The following is a 14821-nucleotide window of genomic DNA, read 5'->3' as shown; positions in this document are numbered from 1 at the left end:
ATATTTTTAGCTTTACTAATACCACTAACCTAGGTTCAACTAATCTGAACACTGACCCCAAATATGCTGCCATCCATGATGCAATCCAACGGCATCCCAGCATGATAAAAGGTGATAAGTTGTGATGTGCCAAATGCACTCAAGAGATAAATGGATGGCATAATTATATAACCACACTCTACTTAACTGCCAAAATATATGAGAGGACAGAGATAATGAATAACAAAATTACTTTGTGATTGTTCACATTCTAATGTAATCTATAGCTGCTTGGTAGGACGTGCATGCTTTCTATGTGGTGCTTCATTCTACACTCAATATCAAGCAACTCATACATGCGTATGTATTTTTGATGTTAAACCAATGTTAGACCTGTTACAACCAACTATAAAGTATCAGGGGTGATAGCTTATGGGGCAAAAGCCATGCGGCCTCCTTGCCTCTGCCAGAAACTCCCCACATGATCACTGACGCCAGCAAGTGTTCGCACCAGCCGGCTCTCCCTTGAACTGCTGGGTCAGTTTCCTGTTAGGCCCTGATACAAGAATGCCCCATCTTGCAACATTGCCTCCCTGTGAAGTGGTGTTCAGGTTACATTCCTCCTAGCTAAAGCCCACGGCCCTCCCCAGCCACAGCAGATCTGTAAACTGTTTACACTTCATTTTCCACACCTGGAATAGGGCCAAAGCAAACCTGGAACGAGGCCCACAAGAAGGAACCAACAGATAGGCCCTTAGATTTCAGCGGGAGAGGAGCAATTGTGTCCTGGGCTGGTGTGGAGTATTGACTCACCACAAACACCACCCCACTCTTTTTCTCTCTCCTAAAGGGAGAGTAGAAGAGGAAATTTGAAACAGATCCATGTGTTCAACAGTCTGCTGGCCCACAAAACTAAGATACAGTGTGCTCTCATCACATAAACATCTCCTCACATTAAGCCTTCTCATAATCTTCTTTTCTGATGTACAGTGACTAAACACAGCTTAGATGTTTCATTCATGTTTACAGTTTTATATTTATTTCGATCCTTCAAAATATAAAATGAATGGGTCATGTTTATATATAATGGATATTTTCCTCTCGCCTCTCTTTCCGAATGTGATTAACGTTTCCTTGAAATCACAGTAGCAAATCTGCCACTGATGCACAGGCGCTCCGGGGTACGTCACCGCTTGAGTCCCAGTGCGGATCTCAACTTGAGCTTAAGTCACACACCACTTCTGCCATGTCAGCTTTCATGCACGCTACACCTCATGTTAATGTAAAAGTCCAATCCCTGACATATTCTGCAAGCGTGATGTAAGTCTAAGACAGAAAGAAATCCTCCGTTCCCCTGGTGCTCACAGTGAAGCTCTTAGAACGAGGAAAACAGGCAACTGAAAGAATGAGGGAGGATCCGTGTATGTGCTTTACGATTTAAAGAAAAAACTGAATCACTTAGTGGGGCAGGGGGCCTGAGAGATAGGATACAGATATACATTGCAGGCAAACTCGTAAATAGAAACAAATTTATGGAAAGACAATATGCAAAGTGTGCCACCTGAAAAATAATTATTATGTTTGATCATTACATTTAGCTGGCGACCTGTCCAGGGTGTAGCCGGCCTTTCAGCCGATGTAAACTGGGATTGGCTCCAGCCCCCCGCGACCCTGTACACAGGATAAGCGGTTGACGATGGATCATTATATTTACTACTGAAATTATGAGAGAGATATGCACTAAATATATATGGGAGGAGGGGGTGGGAAATTACAGAGACCTACATTTTGTGTTATACTGTCCAATAAAGCTTCCATGTAGAGAGACAGGCCTATTTATGAGTTTTCTATGAAACATGCACCAAGCACCAAGGGGAGGGGGCTACATCCAAATGCAGAGGAGTGTCTCAAAGTCATGCTATTTAATACAACAAAAATGGAAAAAATCTGTCAACTACATTTACAGTGCAAGCCTGGCCCAGCCTATTAATTGCCCCTGTGTCCAATTTGCTGTCTTCTTTGTAAGTGACTGTGGCAAAGAAAGGCATTTTATGGCTGGAATTAGGGGAGGATGAGAGAGGACACATGGAGACACAGAGCAAAAGAGAGCGAGAGTAAACCCATAGCTTCAAACTAACATGTCCTGCAGTGACATGTATATTGAATACCAATCAGAGGCATGGGGCTTGCCAGCCCCAGCGCAGCACTCATTTCCAATGCACACACTGTAGCTCAATCAGTAGGGCCCTGGTGCATAAAAAGGGATCGCTTGCCTGGATCTCTGAATATTAGCTAATGCCACATTTGCAAGTCTTCAAGAGCAAAGGGAGAGTGGGTGAGTGGGGGTAAAGAGAGAGATGGGGGAGATATGGAGGGATGGAGAAACAGAGGGATGTGAGAAAGGGAAGAGAAAGACAGATAGAGAGTGATGGCAAGAGAAGGAGGAGAGAAACAGTAAAAAACTGTGTTCTGTATGGGACTGTAGAAAAAAAATAATTATTTCTTGCAATAAGGAAAGCTGTGAATGGCTTTGTAGTGCACAAGTGATGGAAGTGATGCCTGGATGGGGATTATGCTCTTTTCATCATAAAGCCCCATCTGGTATACTAGCAAGACCACGTCTGTCCAGGCCTCTCGCCCTTTAAAGCGCCGGCTTGGGTTACACATCAATCCAGTCCAATTGCAGCTGTGCCGGGAAAATAAGGCAGACCAAATCTGCACATACGTGGTTAGGCACGCGCTAACATGCGCACACATACACACAAAGAAATGCTCATCAATTGCATAAAATGTGTGTACACATGCAAATAGACAGATGGATGAACAAGGAGGCAGAGTGAAGGAAAGACAGACAGAGACACACACATATACACACTTGCCCCCATTCGCAAAGTCCCACAGAAACAATGGTAGAACACAAAAAGGACAGCTCTGTTTTTGAAGCATGCTTATTTCTAACTTGAAAGAGCCAACCATAATTAAAACCAATGGGCAGCAATGCGAGATAAATGAATAGCAGAACGTTCACCAGACCCCTCCTCATCTTTTAACTAAACCACTGGTCCGGTGTCTGACAGATGTTCCAACCTTATTTGATGTGTGCATGTGTATGCCCATGTGTGTTTGTGTGTGTGTGTGTGTGTATTTCTATGAGTCTTTGTGTCCACACTGACTGGCAGGACTTCATCATTTGTCATTTCCTTCTACTCTTTCTTTGGAGATGATGGCCGCTTACATACACAAACCCATCATGGGCTCATATTTTTATAAGAACCAGATTTGCGTTTACCACAGTGGATGCATGTGCAACACATACAGTCACATGGTAAAGAAATGTTCAAGCAAGATATGCTCTACTACATTACAGGACAACGCTTGGTCTGACGATACCATACCCACTGTAGAGTTAGGGTATCTACTATCGAGGGATCTAATTAAATGCATACATATACAGTATTTTGAGTCTTTTATCATCCGAATATCTTCCAACAAATTTCTTTAGGCTGCTGGTGCATAAAACCTTACATGTGTTTTGGGAATACATGAATTGCAATCATTAAATAATCATACACTTAGATTAGCAATTACACTATTTCACAATAAATTAATATGACGTTCAAGTCTGAAAACTAAAGTAAATCAGTAAAATGGTTTCAAAGCTTAACACAGCTGACAATAATGAAGATTTAAATCGCACAACACCACCAAATCATCTTTTTTACATACCAATTCTTTAAAGGAGATGAGATTTGACGGATGGGGAACATTTCTCCTGCAGATGTACAATTACTCTTTTTATAAAAAGTCATCTGCCTTTCAGCCACAAATGATATTAGATGACACACATTAACTTGAAGGACGTGATTCACTTGCTAATTCTCCTGTCTAAATTGGCTGGGGAGGACGGTTCTTCATCTATAGACCGTGTCATCCTCACGTTGGGCCTCATCACTGGAAGAAAGGCCCACCATCATTATCTCATCATCTGTCTATTCCCAGCCGTTCCTAGACCAATAGGATATGAACAAAGAGGATAATATTACAACTGGATAAAGATAAATGGAACTCAATTTCACTGGAATTAAAGCAAGCTTTTCATTTGAAAAAAGAAACGATAATAAGGAATTCAATTTGATGTGTTTGGCATTAAAGGTAGTTTGGGCTCTGCTTTGACTACTCTGGGTGAAGAAATTAGTGTAGCTTCTCTGTGGCCCCAAAATAATGAACAATGGAGTCTGAGAAACAGAGAGAGGTTGAGATATGGAGGGGAGTAACATGATGACTCTATTGAAAATTGTACTGTTTACAAATTGGTGGGTCTCAGCTGTTTTCCGAGACTTCAGCCTCCAGGTGCATTTGTCTGCCTGTTTGTCTGTCTCTTGCTTTATTGTAGTGCTTCTTTCAATGCCGGACCTTCAGTTGTATCCGGACAGCCCAAATGACAACGCTGCGGGCAAGAGAGAAGTAGTTGACGAGAGGGGAGTGAATAAAAGGAGCCCAAATCACAGCTCCCCCGCCTCCTCGTCTTTCCCCTCCTCCCTTGTCAGCCGGTCTGGACAGCCCCGGGGAGATCAAACCTGTTTGTAATCCCGCTCTTCCTCTTCATGTCTGTGTGTGTACAACCTGACCACATTGCTGCTGTACACTCTCTCACAGCTCTGTCTGTGGTCCACGTCTCTCTTTATTAAACCAGATGTAGCAAGGTGGGGAAGAAATGGGATGCATTCATTGTCCTTGGCTGACAGCTTCTCACAGAGACAGCTATACCATGCTAGTTTTTCTACACTGCACTGACAAGCGATGGGCAATTAATTTGCAACAACCACTCCCCCCATCTTCACTTGGTCATAACAGACATTTGCAGCCCGGGGTCTGAGTGAACGGCGAAGTGTGTGCTGTATGACTGTCATCAGATGGTTTGTTAGTTCTGGTTCCTTCTTTGGAGGAATGCAGGCTAACTGTCAGGAATGACATTTTCCTCTGGAGCAGTCTGGGGGCCTTGTTTCTTTTTCGTCCATTTTCAAATGCAGTAATTTGCGGAGGGGAACCCCTGCAATAGATCACAGGATCTGGATCTGTGGGATTGGTGGGCAGGGGGAACGGCCTTTAGGCTGCAACCCTGGAACTTCTTCAATGAAAACCGTATGGCTTTTAATGGGCAACCTCTGGGTGGTCCAATCAAGCTCAAGATGACATTTAGTGACACATGTGTCTTTGGAGATTGATTTCAGTCCATGAAACATCAGCTTATTATTATTATATCGCTCTTCTAATGGTGTTTCAAATTGTGACTTGCATGATGCCATAAATAAATTCCAAGTAGGTTGCATTGAGTTTCCCAAGGGCCTTTGTGGCTTCTTTGACATCTTCATCAATCCAGCACAGTTACTGCACTTCGGATCTTTGGAAAAAGGGACTTATGAAGACTAAAACAAGAATCTATTTAACGCTAAAGTCAATTAAAGGAATAATCCTGGATGTAAACAATCATGTTTAAACCACACTATTCACAGCGGACACAATGCTCTTCACATGTTCCTGAACCTCAAGGTCAGAAAGCAAACAGGACGGTGCAGAGTTCACCACATCTGACCCCAATCACCAAAATGTTACTAATCAGCATCATAAGAACAGCAATCATCTCACTTCAGTGGTTTTCCTGCAACAAACCCTCTCACTCTGTAACAATGTGACATCACTATCCGCAAACTCTGCAGAACATTTGTGGTGTGTAGTTTCAAAGCAATGGGAAAACCCCCTCCTTCCAACTTAGAATTGAGCGTGAATGAGCAGCTTTTCACTGGGTTTGCTGATTTTACATGTAAATCTTGAGCAAAATGTTATCCACATCAATTGTTAATGAATGAAGTGAGGCTCACAATGGGAGATGTTAGGCATGGATGCATATATGTAGTACAAAATAAAGCCTTAAAACATATATAATTCATATGTATTATATTTCAACTTCTGACAAAAAGTCTATGTAATTATAAAACTATTTTGAGTCTCTGTCTGAGTTAATTCTCAAGGTTACTATCAGCAGCTGATTCAACTATTTCCTTCTTGGCTGCCATTACCTTGGACTGTAGCTGACTTGGGGTTGCATGAAAGTTAAACAAGTAAAGCATGTTTTCCCTGGGCTCTGGGCAGTGCTGATTGCCATTGCAAATGACATAATAGTCCAGCAATCAACCTGCAGTGATGAGCTGCTTTTGGCATCTTTGCCTGAATCCAGCTTCCCATTTTTAAGCAGAAAAATACAGGATCTGCTCAGGCCAAACAGCTTCAATATCTTACACTGAATTGGCTGACCAGGCCTTATATCAAATCCATGTTTGTAAGGTGAGAGAATGTTCACTTGGTTGGGTTGGATTAAAAATACTGAGAAGGTGAAAAAGTTACAGCCTGTCTGTGTCTTACTTTAAGTCTTGTATCACTGTAACCAGAGACAACTTTCAGACTCAACTCTGAATTCACTGTTTTCAATATGAAATCAGAAATGAGGCCTTATGCAACTTTATGCTGATAACAGGACTGATTAACTTGCTAGTACCATGTAATATAGCTAATAATGCTATTATTTCATAAAATAGTCTTATGCTGTATCTCATAGTTAGTGGCTACAATATCCATACCCAACAGAATAGCCATCATTGCATTAAACATTTTGTCAGTTTTCACAGATTTCAATTTCTCTGCAGTGTGAAACCACTAATCTGTCATCCATATTACCCATAAACTGGTATGAGACAACAACATTGGCAGTTTTTTGCAGCTCTGCAAAATGTCATCCCAGTATGAAATAGAGTTTTACATTATAAAATGGAATTGGTCTTTAAAATAACATAACAGACTAGTGGTTCACCAGTGTTTTGACAAACACAATGACCCCTAAGCCATCCCGTTGTGCTGATCTTCTCACCGTGGAGTTTTCATTTGCACAAATGTCCAACTAAAGAGAACATATTAAAAAGAAAAACATGCTGATATCCAGCCGGGAGCTAATAAAGGTGGCTTTGCCATGCTGACAACATACATTTCATTCTCAAGTTTGAAGAGTCAAACACAACCACTACTGGGGGTCAGTCTGTCGAATGGCGTCCCACAGAGACCCCATGATAGAGGGACTGGTGCTGAGAGAGGGAGGGGTAAGAATAGGGTAAGAGGTTTGGTGCTCAAATTAACTGCTAAAAAATGTAACCAAATCATAATCATCTTATCAACAGGCGAGCATTTGAAAAAAAAAAATTATTGTAGACAGATACAATTCAATAGGTTGAAATAATCCTTAAGAGGACGATGACCATAATGGCTACCTGCAGTGCTTGGAAAAAACCCAGAGCACCCCCACCAAGCCCTCCATCTTTCATAGAGCTACAAACAGCCCCAGCGTTTCCTTTGGTCAGCCAGCAGCAAAATGAAAAGAAAAATCCTCCCCTGGGTTTGAAATAAAAGGCCTAAATGAAACTAACACCAGGAGAGTTTTTCGTTCACTTTGCTACCTGCAGTGTCTGCATATTAGCCTCTTCTACTCCTGATTCACATCCAACAAGAAATGAATACAAATTTACCTATTAAGTTAGTGCTACATAAAATTTCCCCTCTTTTCATATAATTTCCCTTGCTTTTTATTGTGGTTATTGTGGCTGTTGCACATTTGTAAAAACCACCTGCAGGAGTGATTTCAATTTGGTAAAGTGCACCTGAAGCTGTCCGATAGCTACAACCAACATCCCGAAACACCATAAAAGCCATATTAATGGTGATATTCAATAAATGCATGCCAACAGTGAAAATAAATAACGCATTAATACTTTGTATTGATAGCAGAAAAGAATTGCGGCTCCAACAGCATCAGACATGATGGAGACCCCCTACCTGGCAGCCCCTGTATCCACGACCCCCGCTGTTTGTGTTTTGTCGAACCATGGCAGCCCATTGACAGCCTCCCCCAAATTGCCAATTTCCCGTTGGTGGTCCAGGATTTCGCCTGTCCTTTCTCAGCATTGTGCAACTGAAATAGGTGCGTCCTCCCCTGTTCACGCTGCGGTTGTAGCTCCACGATCTGATTGGACAGCGCTATGCGAGACTTCATCAGGAGAACATCCCTGTCGTCATGACAATTTGCCAATATCCCAACAGGGGTGTGTTTGTGGGAGGGTGGGGTGGCGGGGCATGGTTGCTTTCTTGCCTCCGACTGGAAGACGACAATGATTCATTTTACATCATCGTTACCTCACTGCCCGCTTCCCCCTTGTCAGTCCTAGCGGGCTAAGCTAATCTGTCCAGTTTACGATCTCAGAGAATGTATGGGACACTGCAACAATCTGTGAGTCTACAACCAGCTGTCCCATCAGGGTTTCTTAGCCCAATGTCTCGCACCACAGGATGCCAAATCAGCTTAAAACGATGGCCATAATCACTATTCCTTTAGCCAGTGCTGCATATTATCACGTTCCATCCATAAAAAAAAGATTTTTACAAAGGGGACTGCAGTTTTGTCAGGTGTGTTTGAATCCATGGTAACCCAAGAGAAACTTTAGAGAAAGACACTTTCAATTTCTATCTTCAAATGGCCTTTGTCATTGTACCCAACACTTCTCACCCACATCCCTCGCTTGAAAATCTAAGGACAACTTATGCTTCACTAAAAAGACTATTGTACCAGTTTATCGTTCTGCTAACTCAGCATACAGTTTAGTTCAAAGAAAGAAAACCAAATCCCACAGAATTAGACTGGAACAGAGCAAAAAAGATCAACAAAGGACGGAAAGAAAAGTGAAAAGATGGAGAAAGTGAGAGGAAAGTAAAAGCAGGGCATTATCTTGTTGTCAGCCATGCTATCAGCGGCGCAAACAGATGAATGTTTGGCGTGTGAGACACCTGCTGTGCTGCTAGCCTGTTAGCCCACGATTAGCACAGAGCAGGCGCCTGGTTCCCAGGGTTCTTTCCCAGTTACCTCCTGCAGAGCTGGAGACGTTGACCTTGGCCAGTGCTGGAGCTCTCCTCCCCTGCTAGGAGTGAATGGCGGGCTGGGACAGAGGGCCCTAGCCTCAGAACTCCTTTGATTGCTAATCCCCCAAACATTGTGCACCACCCGGCACCCTACCTGGTCTTCTAGCCGGAGGCGGCTTGGTGATGGCCATTGAAAGCAGGTGATGAATGGGGTATAGCTGCTGGAAGCCAGGCTCCCTGGGTAGCAGAGGAGCTCTGCAGGCCTACAAAGCTGCTTAAAACAGTCCAGTGTGGTTCTCATCTGTTTTGGTGGATTTCAGAAGAAAAAAAAGCATGGCCCCGCTTAGTCCGTGTTATTTTAAGTCTTGAATAGTAGACAGCATTTTCCAGAAATAGCCATATTAAACATTTATTGGGTATTCACAAAACATAAACAATGTCTCTCACAACCCTTGGAAGGGCCAACAGATGTACAAAAACTATTAGGTGGAAGAACGGAAACACAAAAGCTGACTAGTGAAAAAAATCACAATAGTGCTGCTAACCAGAAACCGGCAAAAATTGATCAATCGTGGCTTGGGAGAGTAGACCTCTTAAAGCGATAGCATCCCTTTTTTTCTGACCAGCGCCCAGCATGGGTTAGAGCATGAGCGTAAACCCGTGTCAACGTAGTGGTAATGTTACAGTCCTTAGCCTTTTATTCTGTGTGTAAAGTCACTGACAGTGCTTTGACCAATTCGATGGTGACAATTGCTGGATATCTACGGAAATTCCAAATAGCATTGATAAAGAAGCGATTTCCCATGAAAACTTTTCAAAAATATTCCTCAGGCCAGACAAACCAAAGCTAGATATTGTATATAATTCACCATGACAAACAGAAGGCGCCAGTACAATAACACTTCTCACAGGGCAATGGCAGTAACACTCGATTCTGCCAATTCAGATTTTCGCCCCAGTGACATGGAATCCCAAATCGTTCGCTCATTTCGTAGGCGGCGGCAAATAAAAAAAAGAGCGATGCCACGGAGTGAAAAAAGTGCAAACACAAACCTTCTCATTGAACGTCAGCAGCATGTTCAGGAGAGACTGCTGGATGCCAGACTCTTAAGGGGACCGGAGCTGAATTCAATGCCTCTTGTCAGGGAAGCTTGATGTGATTATCGCCCCCTGCCAGGGCAGGGATAGTGAAGTTGTCTGGCGCTGGCAAGGACGCTCAAACAGCACTGCGGGATGCCCTCTCGCTGTCCCCACTCCAGGAACATCGCTCCGGACACAACAGGGGGTGGGAAGCATCCACCATCTTTGCTAAAGAGTCTGTGTGTACATGTGGCTGCGTGTGTGCATGTGCGCATGTGTGAATTCACGTTGTGTCGACATTATTTTTCTGTAGTTTCTCAGTGTTGTTACTGACGATGCTATGGAGCAAATGGGGTTGGTGAGACAAGATGGGCCCCTTTATTGTCCCAGAAACTTGTGTTTAAGGTCAAGGTGCTGCTGACTGGCCACTTATGGGCTTATTACTTTTTAATGCATTATGCCTCAGTGTGAAGCAATTTTAAGGTGGTCCCTAGAGTGTGTACATATTTGTGTTTGCCTGTAAGTGAATAAAAATCATTGTTTGGTCTGCCTAAGGAATATTCCCCTCCCCCTTCTCTCCACTGAGGAGTCCGCCGCTCCCGGCTTATATCGACAGACCCGCTGCTGACTATTGATCTATGAATTTGTACAATATGATAATAACAACATTTCTTTTTCAGCAGGGGAATTGTGATGTGTCTGTTTAATTTTTTTCATCTCTTGTGTGTGTTTTAGACGCTTGTGCAGCAGCAGTCAAATATAACAAAGAATGCATCTAAACAGTGATTTTGTACTGAAAACTTGAGTCTTTTCTATACGCCGCAGTTTTTTCTTGTACTGTAACATATATGGAAACACCACTATAGGCTACAAAAGAATTACATTTGACTTAGAAAGTATGAGAGTATTATGAGTACAATGCATAAATAAAAGAGAGAATAATAAAGGCCCCAGGATAATGAAACTCTCTCCTAAGGACATTTATGCACAGCTGGCATAAAAAAAAACAGGCTGGGCAGTATGTGACACAGTGACATACATGTCAGACCTGATGAGTGATGCATTTCTACGTGCTTTGACCACCCAGGCACGAGATCAGGAGAGCACTGGCGTTTGGGTTATCAGGGCATTTCGGTAGATTTCCCCACATTGTACCACTCAGCCCCCCTCCCTTGCTTCCAGTGCTGTCCCCCTGGAGGCAGTAGGGGCAAAATAAGACTTCAAAGCAACTCCAAAATAGTCCTGACACAAACTCATTTGCTCATGTTACATGAAGGGGGCTGGCAGGCTCGCTAGACTGCTCTGACTCTGGTATGTCTCAGCCTCCTACTCTGCGCTACCTCATAACAAGCGGTGGTGATGGGATGCCATTTTGACAGAGCGATTATGGACAGTCTGACATAGACTTAAAAGGAGCCAGATGGGGGGAGAATTTACAAGGGCCTATCTGTGGTTCATGCTGGGCTCAGATGAGATGAGGAAATGGGAGCTCATTTAAGAGGACGCTATTAGCAGTAAAGGACCACAAATGACTGCAGCTTGGAACTATATTAAGATGAAGCAGTGAAGGGTGGGATAGCCTGCACATTCAGCTGTTAAATTTAGTCTTGATGTTTTGACCACAATACATGCAAGGTTTAGAAGAGTAGTGTTTGTACTTAAACATAGGTTAAAGGGTCAATTCATAAGAAAAACACATTTTTTCACTTACCTCAAATGGTAGTTGTGGTTTTATGGGCCCAGGTTTTGAGATATCTGCTTGTAAAAGTTCTCACTGCACAAATATAATGGAGGTGAATGGAATTCCATTTTGCTGCTTAACAGGAACTAGCTCCTGTAAAATCTGTTGACAGCTATGTTTGTAGATTATCCACAGTAATTGGGAAATTGCGTTATTTTGTTCTGAGAAGCACAAATTAAGTTAAATTCCTCTCCACATGAAACCCCCAATGTACAGAAAAATTATACTCAAATTATAATTATTATACTTTTATCTTGTGCACACAAGAATTAAATCTTATCTGAACAAATTAAAAGAGTACTTCACCAATTTAGCATTTCACTGTTATAACAATGACAGACCACGAATTCTACTTCATTGTCAAAATCTGGAGCTCGTTCCGAGATTTTGGTGGGGTTATGCTAGTGGCAGCTAATAGAGCCTGAAACCGTCAGCCTGCCTTAAGCAGATACTAGGAGCAAGCTACAGTGGTGAGCTCACTTCTTTCTAACTCCACATCCCCAGATTTATTTCATTTTCAAATTTGCAGTCTTCAGCCCCAACTGCCACAAGTGACATAATTTTATCAGATTTCATGCAGCTCCCTCTGGAATCACAAAAGGCTTTATACGATTGTTTTCAGATGTGTAAACAGACTTTGATGGAATGGAAGAGATCAGGTTTTATGTCACGTCACAAAAGTTAGAATTAATATTTGTTTTTTTAAGTTACTTTAACCATAACCTTTCCCTAACCTTACGTGTTTTAATTGCCAAGCCATAATCATAGTTTATTTGCCATAACCATGATTAACGTAAATCATACTGCAGACTCCATTCACAGACGTTGGTCAAAAACAACACTGTCATTGAACATAAACCAGGGTTTTGTAGAATCATCCAATACTGTAATGATGTTATGTTCTGGCAACAGGGCTGATTTTCCACATGTGAAGCACAAAATAAGTTGAGATAAGGAAAGTGCGCGAAGTTACACACTGAACAATAAAACAAGAATAACACACTTTCTATTTTTATGTCAGTATTATGACATGATTCCTTTTGTTAAAAGTCTGTTTGAAATTACAAAAATGATTCTAAAGTGTACGTATGTGTGTGTCTGTGTGTGTGAACACATAGCCCAAAAAGCTGCACAGATTTACATGGCCCTGAACTTGACTTGGCTGAAATTCAATCAAGAATTTGACACACTTATTATTAAGAAATTATAAACTGGCTTCAGATCTGACGTATAATTTGGAAGGAGACTACCCTCCCTGGACCTCTTCCCATCAAAGGGACTTCTTCATTTAAAAGTTTCTAAATGATTTTACTCTTTTTTTCTCCGCCAACTCTTTTTCTCCGCCTGTGCAGTTGTAGCCGGCCCATTGTGCAATGAAGGATAAGTGATATTCTGTCAGATGTGCTGTTTTTGATAGTTGGGAAGGAATATGCATCTTGGAAAAGATGCCCACAGCACTATTTGGCCAACAGGTATCTTTTGCTAGGGATTCCCTCCTCTGATGGTGATTGGTTAATGTATTTTATCCAGGTCGGGCCTGTTGTATTGCATGCTATACATGTCTAACCACACAGACACTGATAATACTTCGGATGGGATTTTAATAGGAAGTTTTTCCTTCAAAGAGACCATTTACCCCCAAACAATAGAACTGCTTTCTGCATATATTACACAGTCATCTGTATGATTTATTTCAATCTCAGAGCGAAATGAGGTAAGATAATTAATCAAGATTAGGTGATACTAATATTAGATAAGTCCAGGATGTAATATAGCTCATAATGAAAGTTGGAATGAACCTGGGCAAATTCATAAGATAATTATTGGTACAAGCACTCAATCTGCTCAGAAAATTGATACCATCACATTAGCATCAGCAGCACCTCTACCACTACCTCCTACATATTAACGCACCCTGATCTATGTACATACATGCCTGAATTAGACGGAAAATACATTTGCAGAGTTATGATTCATAAAGCAAGAGTTCAGGAAATAATGAATGATGAATAAATGAATGCGGAAAAATTGAGTCTCGTAAATTGCAGCCGGGCAGAAGTGAGAATCTCCACATCACTCCACACTAAATATAGGCTCTATGAAAGGTATTGACTTTTTTATTGCTTGAGGATACATTGATTTTTTTCTTTGATTGTGTTTTCCACAGACACAGGAAGGGGAAAAGCAGCTTCAAACTGATGCACAGATAGCACAGACATTTCCACAAAGAAAGGATCCAAAAACAGATACCTGGCAGGACAGAGCAGCCAAGGACACGCGGTGAAAAGCTGCAGAGTTAGAGAGGAGTGACACAAACCTGTTGAGCGACTCTTCCTCCCTCCTGCTCGGCTGCTGGGAGGAGGACACTTGTGTCTCGCACAGAGTGGGTTTTGATCTTTTTGCATCGGCATCCGCTTCCTCCATCTACAAAGGCCATGAAAGAGAATGAGTAATTCATCTCTCTGTGTGCATGTGAGCGTGTGTTAGGCTTGACCTATTTCTGCTGCAATGACATGAGGTTGGCATTTCAGCCTCACAAGTATGACTGCAGAGACAGGTGTACCGTTGCATGAGGCGCTTGTTTTCCCCATGTTGAAAAAGCTCATGTGCATTTGAAAAGGCTACATATGCGCTTTAAAAAATTTAAAATTGTAAAAATTTTAATATGAATATTTATTAATTAAAGCTCCTGTGATTACGCATGCTTCTCCATCACAAGTCCTGTTACACACAAACATGAAATGTTGGAGTACTGCTGTTAACACTGTTTGTGGTATGATTTGTGGAGATTTTTATCACTCAGCATGAGGCCCATTGTTCGTCTGGATTGTATGTTTCTATTTTTTTCATATTTTCTCATTGTCATTTTTCACAGCTCAAGAAAATAGAAATAGATTTTAAAAAGAAACAAAATAAATGAACACCTACAACCTTAGCAAAAGAACAAAAAGAGGGAGGATGGTTTGTCTCAGTTTAAAAAGAAAAATAAGTATACATTATCATGCAGATTCATAAATAAAAGATGACTGAATTTGTACAAATATTTCATAATGGGTCGCAATTTCC

General features: G+C 41.8%; 1 long non-coding RNA gene across 1 annotated transcript in view; it reads left to right on the top strand.

Moving 5' to 3' along the window:
• The window catches only part of LOC123970077, a 22618-nt gene extending 8142 nt beyond the window's left edge, over positions 1–14476 (top strand). The window contains exon 4 of the long non-coding RNA XR_006824865.1: positions 13923–14476. This is a non-coding gene — a long non-coding RNA (uncharacterized LOC123970077). The remainder of the gene's footprint in view (positions 1–13922) is intronic.
• Positions 14477–14821: the final 345 nt, after the last annotated feature.

This window comes from Micropterus dolomieu, linkage group LG04, assembly GCF_021292245.1.
Source record: "Micropterus dolomieu isolate WLL.071019.BEF.003 ecotype Adirondacks linkage group LG04, ASM2129224v1, whole genome shotgun sequence".
In the NCBI taxonomy this organism is placed as follows: Eukaryota; Metazoa; Chordata; class Actinopteri; order Centrarchiformes; family Centrarchidae; genus Micropterus; species Micropterus dolomieu.
The sequence above is the reverse complement of the archived record's forward strand: the minus strand, read 5'-3'. Positions and strand labels throughout refer to the sequence as shown.